Source organism: Salarias fasciatus, chromosome 22, assembly GCF_902148845.1.
Source record: "Salarias fasciatus chromosome 22, fSalaFa1.1, whole genome shotgun sequence".
NCBI classification, from domain to species: Eukaryota; Metazoa; Chordata; class Actinopteri; order Blenniiformes; family Blenniidae; genus Salarias; species Salarias fasciatus.
In genome coordinates, this window is record NC_043765.1 from 15,755,795 (window position 1) to 15,763,501 (window position 7,707).

Consider the following 7,707-nt stretch of genomic DNA (forward strand, 5'->3'; position numbering starts at 1 on the left):
GTTGTAAGAGCCCATATTGGCATGACGGTGGAGGACCCCAAAGGGTGATGTCACCCCCAAGCTGCCCTGGGACATTACAGTCATTATAGCCCTGTGGCCAATGATGTTTCTCCCCTGTTGCATTTTTATAGTGCGCCAACCTGATCGGTGTGTCTACAATAAACAAATCCTCGTTTCCATGTACCTAATGTAGGTGTTTAACCAAATGGCTCATGGGTGTGATGATTTGTCCATCAGTGCTGTGGAATTGCAAGGAAGTGACATCATGATATACGTCTGTGTCTAATGTATACGAGTGTGTTTAGTGTTGCAAATGACTGTATGTATAGTTCTGCAAAAAGTGTGAGGCTGACTTTGTGTTTATAGTGGTGAAACTCTGGTCCTGTGTTTTGCTCCTTGAGTGTAAGGTATTGATAGATATGTGATTCTTTTGTTTTTAGTGTTTTTGCAATCGTAAAAAACTGTCAACACGAAAAGCCAAGATACCGATCATTTATTTCACCAAAGAAAAAGTAGGTAATCTCAAGAGATAGATGGATTGAAAACACAGACTACAGAGTAATTAAAACCAGTGCATTAATAACATGAACAGCATCATTTTCACATGAAATAACATTGTTTTTTCTCTGTCCTCTGCTGTAATTTACGCTTCCCAATGTATATTTACTAAACACAAATCAAGAATATGCAATGTGTGTACAGAGGTAACACCATTAATTTATTGAGTTTTCACCTATAACTCAGTAGAAATATTGCAGTACAGTGCAGAGGCGGAGCGTGGGTCTCAGTACAGAGGGGGCGGAGCATTCTCGATGGGCCCTTATGATAGTAATTTTACCATTCAAACAATACCTCATGCTACCATCAAACAACACACTAATGCTCACTTTTATTGAGCCAAGCAAACCTATATGCCTCAGAAAGCAGAATAAAGTCACAAACCAGTTCACAAACTTGTTCTGAAGAACAAATACACATATGCACGCACATGCACGCATACAAATGCAGCCTGTCAGCTGTCAATCTCAGAGCGTCCGCTGTCCATGGTGCTGAAAACTCATATAAAAAGTCACAGGCTACATCTGTACCATCTTTGATACAGCTTAAATATAAAATGAACACAGCTGGTCTAAAATTACACAGTCTACTCAGATAGATATAGACACAGCTATCTATATCTTTTGGAATTCAGGTATATTAGAAAAAAATAGACTTGGGTCTCTTATAGTTGAGAGCAACACAAGGCACATTCAAATAGGCAGGTGTTCAAGACCACAGCATTCTGATAAAGATCATATTTTTGAAGGTTTCACTGACTCACCAGTGGCTCCGATGTTAGGTTTTGGGTAGTCCCGCTAGCGGCCAGCATAGTGTTTAGCATACTGTTTAATGCTTAATGCCGCACAGCCAATCAGCGCTGGCTTACAGCTCTGATGCATTCATGGACAGTCGTAAATTAAGAATTGGCAAATTGGATCCCACACTCATATGCTATACCTTCTCGCACACACTGCACATTTTATTATAATAATTTATTTCCGATTAAATGTGAACACATCACATGAAATGGGGCCCTGTGGCCTTGTGGGCCCTGGGGCGACCGCCCCCTTGCCCCCACTCTGGCTCCGCTACAGGTACAGTGTCATTGTCACTGCAGATTCATCTAAAAGTCCACATTCTGTGAAAAAGCCAGTGTAATCACTTCAATGCAACAAAACTAAACCAGGACAATTTTTTTTTTTTTTTCCTTTTAAGGCAGATGATCCAGCTGAATATCCTCATAGAAGTGCAGTTGTTTCTCCACAAGGCTCTCTTGGTGACTTTGTAAAGGAAAAGAAATATTGTGTAATTAATGGTGAATTACATGACAGAAACACAACTTTTATTACAGCAACATAAATAGTCTGTATATGATAATGAAGAGAATATGTAGGCAATATCTTCCATATTTGTAAAGAGCATGAACACATTTCCATCGTTTACACACTTGACAGCAATATTTTTTTGTATTTGAACAATATGATGTATGGTGGATGTATTACAACAATTTGACCAGTTTGTGTAGCAGCAATGCAGCTTAAACAGCATCACACAGAAAGGACAGCAGAAGAAGAAAAGTGAGAGACAACACTCACAGCTCAACTGGACTCCAGTGCCGGGAAGAATCTTTGCTGTTGCTTTGCTGCCTTGAAGTGACACTGTTGTTCTGCTCCATAAATCTACACTGAAGCTGTTTTAAAACTGCACTCACCTAGAATCCAAGTTGGTTTAGAACCTCTATTTCATTTTAAGACCCAAATGTAGCCTACCAAAGGAGAACCCAGATCATGAAAAACTAATACAAAGCAATAACACATATCTTCTTCACACTCGCTTACATCTTAATAATAGATTTTTTTTTCCATATCACATTTACTAATAAAGAGGATACAGCACAAAGGAAATTGATTGAACAGTTTCATTAAAAATCATAACCCATGTAACTGGTGTGGATTACATATTGATTCTGCTGTCGATTTGGGCTAAATATGTTTGCAAGCTGGTTTCTATGAAGCTAGGGCTTTTTCCCTGAAAAAGCTAAAAGGAAAAAGGAAAAAGGATTATTGATTGCAATCTGCTATTCAACACGTTGTTTTAATTTTGCAATGCCAAATCATTTAAAATAGAAATTTCAAAGAACAACTTACCCTGCTGTTGAGAGCCATGCGGTGCAGATGCTCTGCCGCCGCCGCTGCTGCTGCGGCAGACTGCGGTAATTCTGGTGGGGTTGGTCATGTTGCTGCGGCTGCCGAGGCTGCTGCTGCTGCTGAGGCCAACGTTGCTGTGGCTGCTGCCGGGTGTAATGCTGATTTGGCATCTAATGGTGCCGCTGCTCGTGCTTCACCACCATACAAACAGGACCACACAACAATGTTACCACCGTTCAACACCATTTGACATATTGACCTTCATCATGAAAGTGCCATCAGAAATGTTTCTACAAAAAACTAAACAAAACACACACACACACACACACACACACACACACACACACGTGTATATATATATGTATATATATATATATATATATATATATATATATATATATATATATATATATATATATATATATATATACTATCAGTATATAAAAGTGTGTGTGTGTAGATAGATAAATAAAACTACTTACTTTTTCTTCATGGTGTTGCTTCGAGGAGTAAAATCAATTATGACAATGATGCTTCTCTGTCAAACTGACAACATTTAAGCCTCCTGGAAGAAGCCACACCCTCCAACCCACAGCCACTGAAAATCTGGTTGGGGTGGTTCAATGACTGGCTGACTGCTGGATGGTTTTATGAATGTGAATGTCTGATCATGTGACCGTGTGTCTGAAGTTCCTTCATGGTGAAAGCACTGATGCTCTGGACAGAGTTATTCTATTCTATTCTATTCTAATCTAACAGAAGATTAAAGGTTAAAGTTGTTAAAGATCCAAGTGTGCAATCATGGTGTAAATTTCATGGCCAAAATTTAAATCAAATAGACGCGTACACTGGTAAGATGGAGATGGGGGCAACATTCGACCCATTAACCTGTAATCTGCCTTCGTTTTGCGGATGACTCAAAGTTTTTGTTTTGCAGAAACGCATGAATTTAATCTGGTCGCCAATGTTTGCTGTTTTCACGAGAGAATTCGTCAGGGTTTTGCCAGGCCAGTCCAATGTTGTAAGTCCCCTGAAAACTGCTTTAGCTTAATTCTCATTCATTCATGTCTGGAAAACAAAGTTTTCATCTGGACTGACTTTTATGAGCATTCACAACACTCCCTACACACTCACAAATACATTTTCTCACATATTAGCACAGCACTTTCAAGGACTTTGATCAACTGTGTTTGCAGTCCTGGATTCTCAGCACTAAGGTCTTTGCAAAATATATATTAGACAGACATAAATATAATCACGAGAAGAAGATGCATTTATCTGTGCACAATGTTGCTGATTATACTCAACACCAAAGGCCTCTTGAGGCTGAAATGACGGCTTTGTACTGGCATAAATGTAAATCTGACCATTTCATGCTCATCATTATCAGGGAGCAGCAGACTTCACAGAACCAGTTCTGACAACAGACGACACACACTCATGTCAGAGGTCAGATTATGAGTTTCATCAGAAGACAACATTTTCAATGGAGCTGTGCTTGTGTTTTGTTGTCTGTTGGTCTGTTGTGTTTATCTTCTTCTTCTTCTTATGCATAACACGAAGAAGAAGAACAACAACAAGAACAACAAGAAGAAGAAAAAACATAATTGTACCGAAGGAAAAGTGTTATCCAGTGCAGGAGAATGATTGTCGTTGTGATCAAACATGAAGAATTGGTTCTATCAGGTCATCAGGTTGAACTTCAATTTGTACTCAGTCTAAAAATTCCATTGAGGCTTGTGGGGAATCACTAAGACCTAAGAATTTGACAAAAACAAAACATTAACCCCCCACAATTTATCAAAACAGCAAAAAGAGGAGCAGTTATGAGCACATTGTTTATGACAGAGTGAGACTGACTTGAGTTGCTGGTTTGCTGGTTTGTACAGCAGTTTGTTTGACATGTTGACTCAAAGTGTGCACACTCATGAACCTGCACGTACATTAAAGTTGTTTATCTTACTGTGGTTTATGAGGTGCTACCTCTCTCAAAATACTAGATCCGTCCTTAGAAACATGTTAAATGTCCACAACAAAATACCTCAAAGAATGTCAACGATCACGTGTTGCAATGAAAAGTCTGCTTCATACACACAGCATGATGTGTACAATAGAAGACATGTTCATGTTTGTGGTGTTTACCAGCTAATAACTTGCCACCAGCTCATCAAATGTGGAAATGCATCAAAATGTTTATGAGAATTCTTCCTTTCTGCCCACCATTGCGAATGAGCTTCGAGGATGTTGGATCTGTTTAAAACTCCTTGGCTTTGAATTTTTCAGAATTCAGTGGTTCTCTGTTAAAGAGTTCATAAATTTATTGCAATATTGCAACAATCCCACCAAAAATCAGTCTGAGAAAATCATGTTTGACTTTAATCTTTTTCCGAAAAGCAGCATGAAGCATTTTAAGTATTTGTGCCTTGAGCTGTTGACATTTAGAAGGAAAAAAAACAAGTGTCCAGGTGGGTTACACAGTGCAGAATTCAGGTCTGAACACACACACACACGCACGCACGCCCACACGCACGCACGCACGCACGCACGCACGCACGCACGCACACACACACACACACACACACACACACACACACACACACACACACACACACACACACACACACACATCTTTTCTGAACACTTTAAGTTTTATGTTTACATTTTAATGCTTCTCTGTCCTTCAGGTCAGTCTGTGTCCAATCAGATGATTCCTGCTGGAGCAAACGCCCAGTCGATGGCCTTTCGACACCCTGAAGCTCCCAACGGCATGTGTGAGAGCACTGTTCAGTTTCCACTGGGGTCAATGACACACTGCTGATTTTATTTGTGTATGTTTACTGACATAAACTTTCTTTGTTGATTGTCTCAGACCCGTCCTCACAGCCTGATGGGATAGCTCCTGCTCAAACCAGCCCTCCATCATCCAGTCACAACTAAACTGGACAACAAACAGTTTTCTTTCAGCTTAATAATGTCGTCTGTCCCATCAGTGCTGACTTGGTTGAAAAGATTGACAGGAATGTCAGCACAAGTGATGTACCGGGTTAACAGCCCAGCTTGTCTTTTGTTTGTGAAATGTGTGTGTCCTGAAGTGAGAGTCGAGGAATCTTCAGTTTCATCCTGACTCATTAAAGTTGCTTTTATAAGAATCTCATTGTGTTGTGTTGATCTTTAAATGCTTTCAGTTTAATTGTGTTCCACCACAAAGTGTACAAGGTGTGGTGTTCATGAAAATCATGTCAAAACAAAACAGAAAGAATCATTTTAAGACAAGACAGTCTGACAGCAATGATTATTTTGAATGAAATCGCAGTGGTTCAATCTCCATGTTTCCAAAATACATTGCATGGGATTAGTTGTGTGAATACAGAACATCGCTGGAAGGTCTCTCGTCTTTTTTATCAGCTTATCCTTGGTTCCAGCTCAGATGTGAAGCCAGATCTCCAATTCACACAAACCCTGTTAGCTGGTGGCGACAGGAGAAAGTCAGAGGCTGTTTGTGTGTGTGTGTGTGTGTGTGTGTGTGTGTGTGTGTGTGTGTGTGTGTGTGTGTGTGTGTGTGTGTGTGTGTGTGTTTTCTTTAATACAGCAGTTAGAGCTGTTGAGGGAAGTTATTTCCTCTGGAAGTACCGTGACGTTACACTTCATGTGAGCAGTGAAAAACAAACAGAGAGGTTATCTTTGAAGGTTTCCTGCTTAAGGAGTTGCTGAAAAAGTATTTTGAGGAAAAAATACTTTCGTTCAAGCATCATATGGTTAAAAATGTTTCTGATTTAAAGCGACACTTGACAACTTTTCAACCTTAATAAAACATTTTAATATCTTTTTGTGATGTTACATCGACTTACAACTAGTTGAATGACCCATCTGTCACAGGCTGAGGGCGTCAGTATTGGTTTCACTTGGACTAAGCAACTGTGAGGAGGATGGTAGGAACCCTGCACACTAAAAAACTCCAAATGTGCAGACTGCTTTACGGCATGGTCTCCGAGGAGGGAAGTTACATTTACCAAAGTTGAAGGGGCTGTATCATGCAAAATTCATTTTTTGTATGTTTTAACATGTTATATAGTTATGTACTCACCAAAAACACCCCCAAAGCATTTTTTTTCCTTTGTGCCTGCATGTTTGAGCTTTCCTCGTGTTTGTGCTGCTCAGAGAGGCAGCCCCTCCCGCACCCGTGAAAACGCTCTGTTTCCCACGTTCACGTCACACGGTGAAGATGGCTCCCCTGAGCCCCTCCCGCAGGCCCTCGGCAATCAGTGTTGCCGCTTTTTTCTAACGCTGATTACGGAGATAAACTTTAACCGTCGTCTGAAAGCAACAATCAAGCAGGAGCAAGAGTCTGAAGGGTCTGCGCCTGGTGAGTTTCTAACAGGAAAAGACGTTTTTGCGTGTCTTTTTGTGTAAAGAAGCTAGAGCTAAAGAGCTAAAGCTAGCCAGCATATTTGTTTTGAAGCACTGATTGGTTGAAGCACGCTGTCAGTCAAAGTCCACAGGGGGAGAGGCAGGATTTTCAGTGAAACAGAGCGTTTTCTCTTCCGGGTTTCAGAATTAGCCCCCAGAAAATCTTTTATTTCACACAAAATTACTTTTCCTTAATGCCAAAAATAAACTATTACCATGTTAATGCCATTTCTAGGGTTTGGACTAGCTAAAAAAGCATGATACAGCCCTTTAAACATTTATTTTCAGCATCATGATATAACATTGTTTAGCCACCATTACATTCATTACCTCGTCGCTATCCGTCCTTCACACAGCCACTGGAAACAAATGTAGGCGAGTTCAGTCCCACAGCATGCCACCGGGAGCAGCATTTTACGACGCCACACGCTAGTCCTCATAGGAACTGGAGTATTCGTTCAGGCAAAACACTACCGCTTTTGTCCACTGGTGCTGCCAAAATCAACGAAAACTGAAAGTTCCTTAGTGTCGCTTTAACACATATTACAACTGTTGAAGATATTCATTTTGGCTTTTATTTCATGTCAATTTAATATTTTGTGCAAGATTATTT

General features: G+C 40.2%; 1 long non-coding RNA gene across 1 annotated transcript; it reads right to left on the bottom strand.

The window, feature by feature from the left end:
* Positions 1-1,707: 1,707 nt before the first annotated feature.
* On the bottom strand, positions 1,708-3,228 carry LOC115409544 (uncharacterized). Its single transcript, XR_003933980.1, has 4 exons — positions 3,170-3,228; positions 2,688-2,878; positions 2,136-2,577; positions 1,708-1,820 (listed from the first exon to the last, which is right to left on the bottom strand). It is a non-coding gene; the product is annotated as an uncharacterized LOC115409544 (long non-coding RNA).
* Positions 3,229-7,707: the final 4,479 nt, after the last annotated feature.